The following is a 13220-nucleotide window of genomic DNA, read 5'->3' as shown; positions in this document are numbered from 1 at the left end:
CATATAATTATAAAACGTAGCATGCGTATGTGATATTGCAACTGGGAGCAGGAAAGAGGGGGTCAACCTTAGCCTCCCCAAGGCTATGCCAACAGAACACAAGCTCCTACACAAAGCAGAACAAGTCCAACAAGAGCCTATGAGTCTGTCCTGTACAAGAAGCAGACACACCAAGCCCAAAGAAGTCCTGCACTAGGCTGCTATAAGATGATTCATTTGGGGGCAAGGGAAACAGCAGTTCCCAGAACCATGGCAGATTATAACTCACAATCATAGGGAGAAGGACAAACTTTCTAAGTATTAAAGAGTGCATGACGTACAATGGTAGAATTATGTCCTGAGGAAGACACAAAGATAAATAAGATTCAATCTCTGCTCTCTAATAGGAAAGGTCAAGCTCATGAACCAACCAATATCACACTCATTTTTCAAGTGAAATAAAATACCATTTCATGCTTTCATAACCAAAAATGAGGGGGGGAGAACAAAATAATTTTAATTCAATCTTAGGGAAAAATACATTTGGGCTAAGTTTCAACATACAGTTCTGCCCAAGAGAGCATTAAAAAAATCTTGCAGGTTTTTTCCTAAATAGCATTAATTGGTACTTTCTAGTAAAAGAAATGGAGTAGGCAGTAATCATTTATCCCTTCATTCAAATCAGGATATACAGTAAGGCAATGAAAAATTTCTACCAAGAGAACCAGCTTCCCTGAAAAGATGAGAAGTCCTATTTCTTCAAGGTAGCCAGGTCCTCGGATCAGTTTCCTAGGACAGTATGTCTGTCCAAATTGCTACTGAAGCAACAGTACTATTTTCAAGAACTACCTGTAGAAGAGAGCACTGTCAGTCTCCTAGACTACAGAGGAAAATCCCAGCCTTCAGTCCGTGCTCATGCCTTCCATGGAGCACCCATCTTTAAATGCCCATACAGAAGCTGCCACAGTAAGATGATGGCAAAGTTCTAAAACTTGCAAGTGCTAAAGCTAGAGAGTGATTACTGTGACCCTGACTGCTTTCATCCCTAGTCACAGAACTACCATCTGTATAGATGTGTGTTTGCGTATACATAAGACAATGTGCACTTAAGAGACCATGGTTTAAGTCTGACTTCTAGCCTACACTTTTACGTAAGAAAATCCAGAGGTACATTCCACCCTTTTCCCAGCCTGCCTCCAAAATTCATCCAAAAAACACTAACTAGCATTAATAGGATGCCTTATGGTTTACAAAGCACTTGAGATGTATTCTCTTATTGGATTCTAGCAACAGCTTTGTGAAATAGAGACTATTATTATTATTATTATTATTACCATTTTACTATAAGGAAACTAAATTTCAGAGAGACTGATTAGCCATCTTTGCCCAGTCCCACTGCTAGTGTACCAAAAGGACTCCAATTCCGATTTTAACGAGACTAGTACTATCCTCCAAGCCACCTAACTAATTCTCTCCTGGTTCTTCTCCTACCTGTCTACTACTTTTATGTCTTCTTTGCTAATCTTCACATTGAACCTGAAGATTCCCCCAGGTTCTGTCCTGGGCAGTGGAGTGGCACAGTAGCTAGAAAGCTGAACCTAGAGTCAAGAACTAAGTTCAAATTCTGCCTAAGACACTAGCTGGATGACCAAGTCACTTCTCTTTTTCGGCCTCATCTTCCTTAACTGTAAAACAAAGATAGTAATAGCACTTCCTCATCAGTAGGATCAAATGAGATATAATATTTGTCAAGTGCTTTGTTCAATACAATGATCTACAACAATTCCAGAGGACACATGATGAAAAATATTATGTAGCTCCAGAGATAACTGAAGCAGATTTCCTTTCACATTATTATTCTTGAAGGGTTTTTTTTTAACGTGGCTAATATGGAACTATGTTTTGCATAACTTCACATATATAATGTCATCATATTTCTTGTCTTCTCACTGGTTGGGGAAGCTGAAGGGAGAGAATTTGGAGAGAACTATCAATTTAAAAATGAATGTTGGGCCGCTAGGTGGCGTAGTGGATAAAGCACCGGCCTTGGAGTCAGGAGTACCTGGGTTCAAATCTGGTCTCAGACACTTAATAATTACCTAGCTGTATGGCCTTGGGCAAGACACTTAACCCCATCTGCCTTGCAAAAACCTAAAAAAAAAAAAATCAATGTTAAAAAATTCTTTAAGGGGCGGCTAGGTGGCACAGTGGATAGAGCACCGGCCCTGGAGTCAGGAGTACCTGAGTTCCTGGCCTCAGAAGCTTAATAATGACCTAGTTGTGTGGTCTTGGGCAAGCCACTTAACCCCAATGCCTTGCAAAAACTAAAAAAAAAATTCTTTAAAATGTTTTGAAAAGCTGCTTAGCACAGTGCCTGGGACATCATAAGTGTTCCCATTCCCCCACACCCCCTTCTCTTTCACTTCTTTATCGTCACTAGGTGATCTCCACAGAGGTCAGAGGCTAAATAGTCACTTCTCTCTAGATGATGCTCCCATCTCCTGGGCCAGCCTAACTTCTCTCCCCACCTCTAGACCGTTATCTCTAACAGGATGCCTCATAGACATCAAAAAATTCAGCAGTTGCCCTCTTCCTGTTGAGAGAGCTCTCCGCACTCTCCCAGGCAACCAGGCTCAATGTCGGGCAATAAAGCATCCCCTACTCCTAACCTGTCTTCAGACACTGCCCCCACCTGTTGCAGGCCCTCATAATCTCACCCCTAGACTGTTAGACCCTGAGACTGCTACCTCAACTACCTCTCTATCGTTATCCCCTCAGATCAAAGTCAGCTTCCTAATGCACAGGCTGACGATGTCATTCCTCAATTCAATAAATTCCAACTGCTGTCTATGACTTCCAAGATCAAACATAAAATCTCTGTTTGGTTAGGAAAGTCTTTGATAACCTGACCCCATATTTCCACACAAAACCTCCTCAGAGCTCCAGAGCCTAGGGCTGCACCTGGTTGCCCCTCTCACATACATTCCATCTCCCTTTGGAGTCCTCCCTGCATTCCGGGCCCCTTTTCCTCATCACCTCTGCCTCCTTCAAGTCTTAACTACAGGCAGGCCCACCTGTGGCCTACAGAATCCAACTGGCCCCTCCCAATTTACCCTATCTCGGGTGGCTAGGTGGCACAGTGGATGGAGCACCAGCCTTGGAGTCAGGAGTACCTGGGTTCAAATCCAATTTACCCTATCTCGAGCCAGTCCATCCTCTATTGTTCACATGCTGCCCCGCCCCTTAGAACACCAGGAGAGGAGGGGCGAGTTTTTCTCTTGTTTTATCTTTTGTATCTCCAGGGCTTCTTAGCACAGTGTCTGACACATGTTAATAAAGGCTAGCTGCCTGACTGATGGACCAACTTTGGTATCAGGTGACTTCTATCTGATCCTCATTGTGTTCTACCATTAGCTATGTGATTCCACATAAATTTCGCTAAGCCTCAGATCTCCTCATCTGCAAAATAAGGGTAAAAATATTCATACACTAGAATGTGAGTTCTCTGAAGACAGGAACTGTTTCAATTTTGTCTTGGTATATCCAGACCACTGTCTTCACTTAATAAATGCTTGCTGAGTGATTAGACTACCTACCTCCTTCAAGAGTTTAGACAACTTGAAAATTTTTGATACAAAAGTGAGCTAAAAAATATTATTTGCATGCCAGATCACAGAATAATGCCAAAACAAAGTGTTTCTTTTGCTTCTCAAGACACCTGACAGAGAGCCAAAAAATGAGAAGGCTTCCCTGCCTGTGGTTAGTCCTTCTGTCTTCATAAGCCCCATGAGATCTAAAATCAGAAACCTCTCATGTATCATTTGCCAACCTGCTCACTTTGCAGATGAGAAGACTGAGACCAGAAGAAGGGAATTAATTTGTCCATGGAACAGAGGGTCTGGGCCCACTATGCCACAATGACTTGTTCCTGCTGAGTGCTTCCAACTTTATTAGCTCATTAGTCTCTTTCTATTTTCCCAGGTCATCAAAATGGAGAATACTCCAAATGAATCAAATGAATGTCGACTTTTTTTTCAGGATCTAAACTGCAACATGACTTGAACAGATGCTGCTGCTGCTGAAAATGAGAATGATTCCAGTAAACATGTTACCCCTTACGGTTAGCAAAGGGCTCTAACTCCTAAATTCCCATAATCTGTTCCTCTAATTCACTTTAACTTCATAGACACAGATGGATAGACACACCCTTAATCTCACTCCCCCCCCCATCTCTTCTATTTCCTTGTTTCTAAACTCTGAAATGTCTTTATCCCTAATCCTTTATCATGTCAGCTTGCCCTCTGCCTTATCATCCTGTTCTTCCTCCTCACAGCCTCTACTTCTCCCACCCAGGATCATCACTTCTGCACTGGTGACACTCTCTTCCCTTCCTTATTCCCACTTCCTTCTGCCCTCAAATCCCTCTCCAAACCCCAACTCTGGTCTGGGCTCACCATCTGCCTCCTTTATTCCTATACACTTGCTACTGAACAAAGCTGGAAGAAATCAGGAAACCATGCTGACTGGGTTCACTCCAAATCTGTTATGATCTAATATCAATTGGGACTTCAGTGTAGCCAGAAAATCCTTCTATTCTGAACTGATTCACTAGCCTGCTCTTTCTCTATAGTGACGGTCCTAAACATTGTCTCTTCCCAGACCTCCACAGATGACCTTGCTCTCACTCTCTGAACTGCAGGTCTTGCCTCAGATTTCATCCACAAAAATGAGATCATACACTAAGAGTTACCCTCCGCATCATCATAGTCTGACATTTTCCTCCACATCCTTTTCTGTCACTCCCTTCTGATGCTAGAGAGCCTTCAGGTTTGAAGAACATTTTACAAATAACATGATCTTCAGCTGATGCCCACAACAGCTATTTCATTATCCCCATTTTTCAGATAAGGAAATTGAGAGAAGTGAAGTGTGATTTGCCTGGGCTCACAGACAGACAGACAGACAGACAGACACACACACACACACACACACACACACACAGTGTTTGAAGGAAGACAACCTCAGTTCTTCCTGACACCCAGGTATTAGTATTAGTGCACCCTGACTTTTCTAAGATCATCACCACACTCTCTGGTCTCTTCATTTGCTCACTATCTACGGGTTCTTTCTCTGCTGCCGACACACATGCTCCAGTCTCCTTTATCCTTTAAAAATCAAACCAAATCTTCATTTGTTCTTTCCATTACCACTCACCATCCTTTCTCTACCTCTCTTCCCTTTCACAACTAAACTCCTTAATAAAGCAACCTAAGTTCCTAAGCTCTCCTTCCCCTTCTCTCACTCCCTTCTAAATTCTCATCATTCAAAGGGAGCTGCCTTCTCCCAACTGTCAAATCCAGCGGCCTTTTCTCAATCTTCATTCTTTCTGACTACTCTTCTGCATTTAATATTGTAGACCGCACTCTACCAGATACTTTTCTCCCCTCGGGGTTTCTATGTCATTTCTCGCTCCAGATTCTCCTCCGAATTACTTTTCTGATCACCCCTCATTTTCCTCTTTGTTCTTCATCCAGATTTCATGCACCAACCCTGGGCATCACGAAGGCTCTGCCCGGGCCCTCTGTTGGTTCCTTTGGCTTCAGTTATCTTCTCCATGCGGATGATTCCCTAATCTAAAGATCCAGGCCTAACCTCTCTCCTGAGCTATACTCAACCATCCACTGCCTCTAAGACATCACAAATCAAATATCCTGTAGGCATCTCAAACTCAACATAGTCAAAACAGAATTCATTATTATCTCTTCCCTTTTCTGCCTCCAAAACTGTCCCCTCTTCTGAACTTCCCTATTGCTATCAAGTAATTACTATCACCATCCTTCCAGGCACCCAGATTTGAAACCTTGTTCTCATCCCTACCTACTCATTTCAACCCAAGTATCCAATTCATTAGCAAATATTGCCATTTCTACCTTCAGAATCTCTCATCTACATTTCTTCTCCACTCAGTCATAACCCTAGTTCAGGCTTTCATTGCCTCTCACCTCAACCATCATAACAATCTTCTCTCTCTTTTTTTTTCCCTATTTGTCCTTCCTACCTGCCTTTCCCAAGGAATAAAAAAAAAAAAACCCAAATAAACAAGCAAAACAAATTTCCATGCTAGCTAGCCATGTCCAACAAATCTATGGCTTAACCTGCATCCTAAGTCTATCACCTCTCTAAACAAGATTGCAAATGAATTGCAATCCAATTCAAATCAATAAACATCAAACACTAAGCACAGGGAACATAAGAAGAGTCAAAAGATAGTCCCAGCCTACAAGTAGCTTACTACTTGTAGTAATCCAATGGGGGGACAACAAATAAACAAATATATACAAAGCAAGCTGCACACAGGCTAAATAGGAGCTAATCAGCAGAAATAAGAGGGTTTAGAAAAGTTTCCTGTGGAAGGTGGGATTTTAGTTGGGACTTGAAGTCAAGGCCCAAGTCAGAACAGAGAAAGGAGTATTCCCAGCATGGGGACCAGTCCAAGCCAAGAAATGAAGTGCCTCATTCCCAGACCAGCCAGGAGACTAGTGTCCCTAGATCAAAGAGCACATTTCAAGAATTAAGATGTAAGAATACTGGAAAAGAAGGAGGGGCTTTGAATGTCAAATAGAGCATTTTGCATTTGCACCTAGAAGTAACAAGGAGCCACTGGAGGGGTTAGGATGAGACCATATGGTCATTTTAGAGACTGAATGGAAATTATATTAAGAGAAGAAAAAGAAAAAGCATAAAGGCAGGTAGGCCCACCACCAGTTGCAATGGAATAGTCCAGGAAGGAGGTGATGAGGGCCTGCACCTGTATATATTTTGTATGTAACTACCTATTTATATACCGTCTCTTCTGGGAGAATGTGCTCTCTTTGTGGGCAAGAACTATTTTGCCTCTTTTTTTTAATATGTCCAAAACTTAATACAGTGACTAGCATTAATGTTATCCTTAATCTCATTTGATCCTCAAAACCATTCCATAATATAAAGGCTATTATATTCATTCTTTTGTTTTCTTTTTAAGTTTTTTTTTGCAAGGCAATGGGGTTAAGTGACTTGCCCAAGGTCACACAGCTAGGTAATTGTTAAGTGTCTGAGGCCAGATTTGAACTCAGGTGCTCCTGACTCCAAGGCTGGTATTCTATCCACTGCACCACCTAGCCGCCCTATATTCATTTTCCATAAAGAAACTGTAACTCAGTTTCAATGTCTTGCCCAAAATCACATGACTAGTAAATGTCTGGGGCAAGTCCTCCAAAGTGTACTATACACATCACTTGGCTCTCTCCTTAATTTAAATCTCAGATAAATATTACTGGAGGGGGCAACTAGGTGACAAAGTGGATAGACATCAGCCCTGAAGTCAGGAGGACCTGAGTTCAAATGCAGCCTCAGATACTTAATAATTACAGTCACCATGTGACCCTGGGAAAGTCACTTAACCCCAATGCCTTGCAAAAAACAAACAAACAAAAAAAAAACAGATACTGGAGACACTACTAATTCATCAATGTTCTGACAAATCTCAAATTAGATGTCATAGCTTATTTGTTAAGATTGTATACCAGCTACTGTTCCTTCAAGTGTCCATTTTTTTAATGGAAACAAATGTTGAGAGATCTCTTAAATCTGAGATTAAAATGTAATTGGGAAATGTTTAACAAAATAAATAATGCAATACAAAACTGAGAGCACATTAGATCAAGGTTATGAACCTTGACAATATTCATCAGTCCAACTGAAAATTGTCAAGTACCCAAAACTGAATTGTAATTTCTAGGTGCTTGTACTTACCACAGTAACTTAAATGGAACTCCCTCAATGATATTCTTGTTCTTTTCTTTTTAACATATTTATTTAATATGATAAATTTGCTTATTTCTCCTTTCAGACATTCATCCCTGACAGCCAAGTCCAAGTATTTGCCAAATTGATGGATACCACACTTATTAATTCACACCCCTCCTGGTCCCAGATCCAAAAGAGAGAGAGAGAGAGAACTCACAAGTAACCCCAAAGTGCAGTTTCACTACAGAAACTTGTTTGAGAACCAGGAAACATCCATCACTCAGACTCTGCTACAGTTACTGCTCCTGATGGTTAATGGCCAGTCAAGAGACCATTAGGGAGGGAGATAGGACCCCTCAGGTAGAACACCATAAACTGACCCCCCCTCAGAGGTGAGGCAGAGGGACAAGAGGCCTGGAAGTGGGCTCAGAGCGCCAGTTCAAAGACCAGCTCTACCATTTATTACTCATTGGACCTGGAATAAGTCATTTCATCTCCATGAAGTCTTCTCTTTACAATGGGGGAGCTGGCCTGGAAGTAAACCAAGGATCCTTCTAACCCTAAATCCAGAATGCTACTCTGATCCTGAAGAACACAGATAAATCAAGTGGATTTTATACTGGGCACTCTGCTCTGCCCCCAGTGCCAACCATCTTTGTACTCTGCATAGCAGATCCCATTACTATTATAAAAAAAAACCTTTCAAAACTGTCATGCTTTTATCACTCCCCTTTCAAAGAAATTATTTTTCCCCTTTTTTTGATAGTTTAACTTTATTAGCGATAACATTTTGTTTTGACCCAGAGTTCAGAAACACCCAATCAAACCCTACTCCAAAGCACACTCCCTGAAAATAGTTGTTATTAAGTGTTAGCAGAAAGAAGGAATGTGCTCTTCATTACTAGTCACTAGCACTGAGTATATACTCATTTTTCTAGAGGCAAAAGAGAAAGATGAAAGTATATAGGTCCCATTTATACATATGCATACATATGTCTATAGAGTTACACACACAGACGGCTAAGTACACATTTATACATGGATGGTTCCAGGTGTCTATGTGTACACATGCATGCTATGCACAAATATAAATCTGGCTAGTGTGCATGCATGTATAGAGAGCTATACAGACATGGTTACACACAGGCACATGTATATGCATGGCTCTATCTATAGATGCATATATCCTTCACTACATCTGTACATTATTGCATGTGTGCATGGCTACATACATGGCTAAACATGCATGTGACTATTTGCATGTGCTTATGCTTGGCTATGTGTAATCATGACTATATGTGCATGCATACATGTGTATGGCATAAAATTCATTGACTTTCTCTATCTTTATGAATCAGTCATTTGAGAGTCTTCCCAGCTAATTGAGGACCCAAGATGGATTAGATTAGCAAAGGTACACAGTCATCTAGGTGAGGTTACGGAATTCAGGTGTTTTTAGTAAACAACTAATGCCAATGATTGTGAAAATCCTCTGACCCACAGAGTTTGGTGAGAACCCACTTTCAAGTTCCCTTTGTGAAACTCCATTTGTTTCAACACTAAGTGAATTTCAACAGTGAAGACAGGTTATTTCTACATCATACTAGCAATGTATAGTCCGTTTTGAGAGCAAGCTGGGACAATGCTGACCAAAATCCACAGGCAAATAAATATAAAGCCAGGCTGGGGCATCAGGATAAGAGAATGATTAAATATGGATTCAAATTTCTGTCTTCTACATTGAATGAAACAACAAATTTCAGCATCACCGAATTTTCAAGCTGGTAGAGACCTCAGGGATTGGCTAGCCAATTGCCATTTTCCAGACAGATGATGAACAACACTGCTACCCGCACTGACAAGGCCTCTCCTCAGGCCTACCTAACAGAGCACCTCCCCATTCTCATCAAAACCCTGGCCTGCTTTCTAGTGGAAGCTGAGAGTCTTCAGGGCAAGGCTGGGTTCCCTTTTTTATGCTAGGATTGTCTCCAGAAGTTCTTCTTCAGGCAGGATCTACCTCCCCCTCCTTCTGCAACCTGCAACCTCCACAAACACACCTGGGGTAACCCTGAATACAGGGACCTTCAATTTTAAGAAGTCAAAGTGTTCTTGGAAAAAATTGGTGTGCAACTTGAATTTATGTGCTTCAAATGATTTTCCATTATTAAGAGGGAATTCTTCTTAATTTATAACTGACTTTCAAGAAGGCTGTGGCTCCTAAAACATCAGCTTGAAATTTCTATGAGAACTTGCCACTTCCTCTTTCCCCCACTCAATACCACCTCACTTCCACAGGGGTAGGTCAAATACAAAACAATCAGTAAATATGCTCTGCAAAGGGGAACTTTTCATCAAAAGAAAACTCCTTGTAACAAATAATTACTCTCTAATAGGTCTGTTTGGGAAGTGAAGGACTCACTTATCTCATACCAAATTTATTCCAAAAAAGAGGGAAACTTGATTAATTGTGCTCTAACACCAAAGTATAGAGAACATTCTCTTTTAGGATGATGGGCTTTCTGGCCTGCTTCATAAATGCAAAACACAAAGGAAATGTTGCCTCCTGCCCAAAGACAGAAAACCATCCCTGATCCCTCCAGTAACTTGCAGTGACAAGGAGTGCCTCTAAGAGCACCATGCAGATCCCACAACTCCACAACTAAATTGAATTAGAATGAGAAGAGAAAGCTGCAACACTTTTTAGTAAGGCCTTATGAAGGAGGCTTACTTGGTAAAATGATGGAGATCACTAGAAAGTCCCCACATGAAACAACGGTTCTCATTTGTAGAAGCCGGCACTGGAAAAAAGTGAAACTCTTCCACCCTGGAGAACTTACTAAAGAGATCAGAAACGCTGCCACAAGAAAAGGGAAAAAAAAAAGAAGAGAACTGGTACAGCGGCAGAGGTTTCCAAAGAACAGAGCCTTTGTCCTTGGAGCTTCTTTTCCAAGATGTGATACATAAAATGCCCCAATTTCTATCTTTACAAATACATTGTAATCCTTTACTGAGCAGCTCGCACATTGTTCCCCAGGATTCCTGAAGTTTCTTTTCCACCATCTTCATTTTCTCTAAAATAACCCTCCTGCCCACTTGCTACCAGGTCAAGAAAATGTCCCAAAGCAAGACGGCCACAAAAGTGGCCCAAATACTGTGAGTCGCCTACATCCAGATTCCCACCAAGCGCCACACCCTCTCCCAGCAAACTCAGGAGAGACTCCAAGATTTAACAAAACCCCATCCTGGGTCCAGGAAATGAGTGAGAACAACCAAAAGCTCTCCACCTTACCTTTCCCTTTCATATGGCGGCTCTTCTCCAGAGAAAGCCTATATTTCAAGTTCTCTGCCCCAAGCCTCCTCCCCCCTTTGCAGTGACAGACTATTAAGGGCCAGAAGGGACTTGAGAGAGCAGGGTGTACAAACCCCGTTTTAGAGAGGCTCAGAGATGATAGGGACAGGATTCGAATCCAACCCTTGCGGGCTGACTGGACCGCAACTCCCTGGATTCACTGCAGCACCATCATCTCTCCTCTCCCTGCCCCCAGCCGACAGATGGGTGTTTTTCCCAGGGAACCTTCAATCTCTTTGCCCCACTCAAGGGGAGAGGGAGACAGTTCCCCCCGCTGAGAAGGCTGGGGGGGGGGGGGGCAGGGCCAGAGCTGCCCCTCCAGGCTTTGCTTCCTCCCTGTCCTGGGGGGGCCTGGAATCCATGACCTCTAAGGTCCCTCCCGACTTCAGCAGCCCAAGAGTTCTCTTGCCCGGATCACTTGGGGTTCCTTGTACAGGCCGCGGGTGCTTAGCTGTCAGGAGGCCCAGGGCCTGGTTAGGAGGCTGGACGCGCCATCTCCAAGGGCCCCCTCCCTCCGGGCTCTAAGTTGGGAAAGTGGGGGGGGGGGGGGGTTCTCAGTCCCCTTCAGCAGCCCCAAGTGCGGGGTTCCCGAGGGCAACACCCTTGGGGAGGTGGCCTGGGGAAGCTCGGGGTGATGGGGCTTGAATCACCCCTTTGGGGCGGCTCATAAAGCTCTCATGAATGTCTTAGGAAATTTCTGGCGCACGGGGCGGGTCCCGGGGCCGGCGGGGCCCGTCCTCACCCGGGCTGCGGGGCTGCCGGGCCCCGCCGGCCCAACATTCCGGGGGTCTATGAGGTGTCGGTGGGGGCGGGGAACGGCCCCCCAGCGCCCGGCAGTACGGACAGGGGCCTCCGGGGAGCCCCGGGCCCCGAGCCCGCGCGGCCACGCAACCATACAAACCGTCTGCGCGGGGGGACAGCCCTCCGGCCCGGCCCGGGCCCGCGCAGCCCGGCCTGGGGACAGGAGGCGGGGCCGCCCCCCGGGGCGCCGCGGGCCGAGGGGCCCCGCCCCTCGCTGACAGTTGGCCGGCCCGCCGGCCCCGGGCCCCGGGCCCCGGCCCCCCGGACCCCCGGCCCCCCGGCCCCCCGGCCCCCGCACTCACCGGCCCCCCGGTCCCGGCCCCCGGACCCCCGGCCCCCGCACTCCCCGGCCCCCCGGTCCCGGCCCCCGGACCCCCGGGCCCCGCACTCCCCGGCCCCGGCCCCGGCCCCCCGGGCCCCGCACTCACCGGGCCCCGCGGGCAGGCGCTCGGAGCGCGGCGGCGGCGGCGGCGGCGGCAGGGCCGGGGCGGCCGCGCATGGCGGAGCCCCCGGGGCCGCGGCCTCGGCTCCTCCGCCCCCAGCCGGGGCCCCCTCCCCCTCCTCCTCCGCCTGGACGCGACGGGGGCCGCGGGCCGCGGGGAGGGGGCGGCCGGCGCGGGCCTGTGCGCGCCGCGGGCTGTCCCGGCTGCGGCCGCCGCTGCGGCTGGACGAGGGCCCCGGCCCGGCTCCGGCTCCGGCTGCTCCGGCTGCTCCGCCGCCGCCGCTCCGCCTTCACCGCCACAACAACATGGCGGCGGCGGCCACACAGAGCGCGCCCACGAGACGCCGGGCGGGGGCGCGCGCCGGCGCCAGCGCGCGCCCGGGGAGCCGAGGGGGGGCGCGGGCGGGGCGGCGGGCGCCACGGACACGCCCCCTCCGCCTCCCGCCCCCGCCCGAGAGGGAGAGAACGCGCGTGCGCGCCGCGGGGCGGGGCCTGAGCGCCGGGCACGCCCCCTGGGCGGTGTCAGGGAGACGGGGAGGCCACGCCCCCGCCGCGCCTCCAGGTTGCGGGGGGGGTAGCCGAGGGCGGGGATCCTTCACCGAACACGCCCCCGCCAGCCTTCTGGGGAAGGACCCCAAGACTAGAGAACCCCCTCAAGGGACACCCCACCACCTCCGCCCGAGTCGGGCCCACAGAGGCCCCATCCTAGCCGAGGAGGCAAGAGGCGGGGTCGGAGCTCTAAGCCACGCCCCCACGCGGCTCAAGGAACGCCTTAGGGCCAATGGGGGCTGCTCGGGGGCGGGGCTGGCCCCAGGCCCCGCCTTCACTCCGGGAGTTACAACAAGCCGCTACTCGGGGCAC

General features: G+C 46.9%; 1 protein-coding gene across 1 annotated transcript in view; it reads right to left on the bottom strand.

Moving 5' to 3' along the window:
* MTMR3 (myotubularin related protein 3) overlaps positions 1–12443 on the bottom strand; it is a 167822-nt gene extending 155379 nt beyond the window's left edge. Inside the window, exon 1 of the mRNA XM_074206309.1 lies at positions 12346–12443. The gene's annotated coding sequence lies outside the window, so the exon portion shown is untranslated. The remainder of the gene's footprint in view (positions 1–12345) is intronic.
* Between the last annotated feature and the right edge of the window lie 777 nt (positions 12444–13220).

The sequence above is a fragment of the Macrotis lagotis genome, chromosome X, assembly GCF_037893015.1.
Source record: "Macrotis lagotis isolate mMagLag1 chromosome X, bilby.v1.9.chrom.fasta, whole genome shotgun sequence".
Classification (NCBI taxonomy): Eukaryota; Metazoa; Chordata; class Mammalia; order Peramelemorphia; family Peramelidae; genus Macrotis; species Macrotis lagotis.
Note: the sequence above shows the minus strand (reverse complement) of the source record. Positions and strands in the feature narration are given on the sequence as shown.